This window comes from Frankliniella occidentalis, unplaced genomic scaffold (assembly GCF_000697945.3).
Source record: "Frankliniella occidentalis isolate FOCC.00 unplaced genomic scaffold, Focc_3.1 Scaffold747, whole genome shotgun sequence".
In the NCBI taxonomy this organism is placed as follows: domain Eukaryota; kingdom Metazoa; phylum Arthropoda; class Insecta; order Thysanoptera; family Thripidae; genus Frankliniella; species Frankliniella occidentalis.
The window spans coordinates 1-2836 of NW_026267857.1; the positions used below are offsets into that span (position 1 = coordinate 1).

General features: G+C 50.8%; 1 long non-coding RNA gene across 1 annotated transcript; it reads right to left on the reverse strand.

Moving 5' to 3' along the window:
- Positions 1 to 1136: 1136 nt before the first annotated feature.
- On the reverse strand, positions 1137 to 2830 carry LOC127751700 (uncharacterized). Its single transcript, XR_008012221.1, has 2 exons — positions 2208 to 2830; positions 1137 to 1382 (listed from the first exon to the last, which is right to left on the reverse strand). It is a non-coding gene; the product is annotated as an uncharacterized LOC127751700 (long non-coding RNA).
- Between the last annotated feature and the right edge of the window lie 6 nt (positions 2831 to 2836).

The following is a 2836-nucleotide window of genomic DNA, read 5'->3' on the forward strand; positions in this document are numbered from 1 at the left end:
CAATGATCAAAACAGGTAGTGAGCTGTTATTTTAGACGACGAGTAGTACTGGTGGATTCGCGGAAGCCGTACCGCGTGGACAGCACTTCCCAGTCCCCGCCTACATCTGCTGCGCTTTATAATCTGGAGCATCGTGGGAACCGGTAAATGCAGAAAGGCCGAGTGGATCCGCTGGCCACCCACGCCTTCCCGAATTAGAGTATAATCATCTACGGAGCTGGGGTGCCAACGTTGCTTCCGGACGAGGTGTCGAAAAGCGAGCTACATGCACACAAGACTGTTGCCCCGGCGAGGCGATCAGACTGGCGTTTCCTCGCTTTGTGAGGCGGACACTGAAAACTATAAGTGGCACCTTCTGACGCCAAATTTTCATCATCCTCTCTATGAGATCAAATTATATTTTGTCGTCTTTGAACAGCAAAATTTGGCGCTTCCTGGAGAACACGCGGCTGGGAGCCTGGGGGGTAGGCACCCAGAGCGCACCGGTGCGTGCACCGCAGCACATTGCCTGCCACTCAGGCGTCCATACGAGACTAACCACGCATCATGACGCGCCATCGGTCGGTGACGGTGGAGACACACAGCAGCTAGTCGAAACCGTTGCGACCACTCCCGTCGTCGCATCGCATCTGCATTATGTCGCAGAAAGGAGTGTGGGAGCTCTAGCCGCCCTGAAGTGCCGTGCTACAGCTGGACTCTGGTCGCTGTCCGGCTGAGCTGTAGCAACCAAGGCTAGAGCATTCGGTCTAGTAATCGGCTCGTCGTCGGAGATCGTGTCAATGCGGGTAGGACGGGACGGACACGACTCGCCGCGGCACGGGGATGACTCGGCCGAGTCGCGGAGAGCAGCGGGCAGCGGGCAGGCCCCCCGGAGGGCATTGTCTAAAGTGTGGGTCAAGGTGCGGCGCGTGCTCTGAGGGGATGGCCCCACCAGCGCGACCAAATGCTCCATGTGCCGCACGGGTCGGTCACTTACATATATGAAGAATTAATACGAGCAGAAAAATTTAGCTTAGTTTGTCCGGAATTAATAAACAATCCCTAAGAATTTAGCATGTGCAGTGATGACGATGACAGTGATACTTAAATGAATCATGATGATTGATTGTCAGTCGTGGAAAAGAAATCTTCATGAATAGCCATAGCGACAGATTAGAAATAAACTTTTAGTCTGAGATTTTTCGAACTGCATTGGCATTTCGGCCTTACACTGCTGTGCGGGTGGGTCGCCCGCCGCGCCGAGCCGGATGCATTATAGCTGTCCGGGGTGCCCGTCGGTGCCCGGGGGGACGGGGCTGCCGGACCGGACAAGGACGTGCCGTGCTTATCGCTCTTGTCGCCAGTTTTGTCCTGTGAGTGTCCTGCCCGTGTCGCCGCGCTGCCTGAGGACACACGATAGCGGCCGCGTATTGTATTGTAGAGGGCGGCGAAAACAAGGCAAAACGTGGGAGAGGCGATCCATCAGGCAGGCAGGAGGACCGGTCTGGGGGCTAGCGAGGGAGAGAGTGAGTAGAGAAGGTGGCATGCGCACCTACCGCACTTTTACAAAAAAAAAGACAAACTTTAAGATTTCGCGAAGAAGTAGTAGCCATGAATTTGGGGCGCGCGTAGCTTAAAACACTGTGAGAAAAACCTGTAAAAGTTACAGGGAAATTTTTCATGATGTAAGTTGGGAAATTACAATTCGAAATTGTAAAATGAGCTTTGTATCGACTAGGAATTCATTTTTCATTCATTAATATTATTCATAGGAAATACAAAATATGTTGTAAATTTACGAAGATGTTTTGCACAGTGAGAGCACTATGCCTATAAATATGTTGGTGTGGTGCCCCACACCGGATACAAGCCTAGAACCACTTGAAAACTAGAAAGTCCTCATTTTTAGAGGTGACTGGAAGTGAATCTTCGTGGAAAAAAACAAACAAACAAGAAATTTCTAACTGTTGTCCCACCTGTCTGTTGTGCATAAGACTTGCAGGATTTCATGCAGCCATAGCTATGCACAGTTTTTCATGCATAAGTATGCAAAACTAACGCCACTATGCACAAATTTGTGCATAGTAATGCTGAAGTTTTACATAGTTATGCATGAAATTTGGTGCATAACTATGGCTGCATGAAATCCTGCATACTATGCACAAAGTACATAAGGGTTTAGTGTGAACAGAATCGATTGATTCGTAAAATGTCGTCGATTTCCTAACCTTAGGGCAGATGTGAGCACCGACCGGGCGGTCGACCAGTCCCGCGATTGTCCGAAAACAGACAGTGAGAGTAAGACGCTCTCTCGCCGCCTATCAGCGCCTATACCTGCGTCACACGCGCACTTGTCAATTTGTAGACCATCCTGTGACTGGCGGGACGGCCCGTTATGCTCACCTCTGCCTCGGGGTCCAACTATTCGTTGAAATGACGTGTCTTTCGCACACTGAGGGGGGTGGCCCCGGTGGTCCTTCCGGTCCTTCCTGCTAGGTATCTTTTCTGTCTGTTATTTTCTCTCTGTTAAAACAAACGGGGCTGTTGATTTTTTTCTAGAGTAGTTCAGCAAATTGTTGCAGAACAGAGTGTAGCGGACTAAGGTGGGTGGCCTAACTAGGTATCGCCAGGGGCCCAGTCACTACCGTCAGCATCTCCCTGATGGAACTGCGGGATAGGATCCGGACACGACATTCATCCTGGATGCATCCTGGCGCGTCCTCGCTCTCCTATGGCGTCCACGACCTATCCCAAACACGTCCGCGATCCTGCGTGTCTCAATCTCATCCAGACCTATCATATCCAGGACGTATCCTTGTCTGTCCCAGATCTGTCATCTATCCTCAGCCCATCCAAA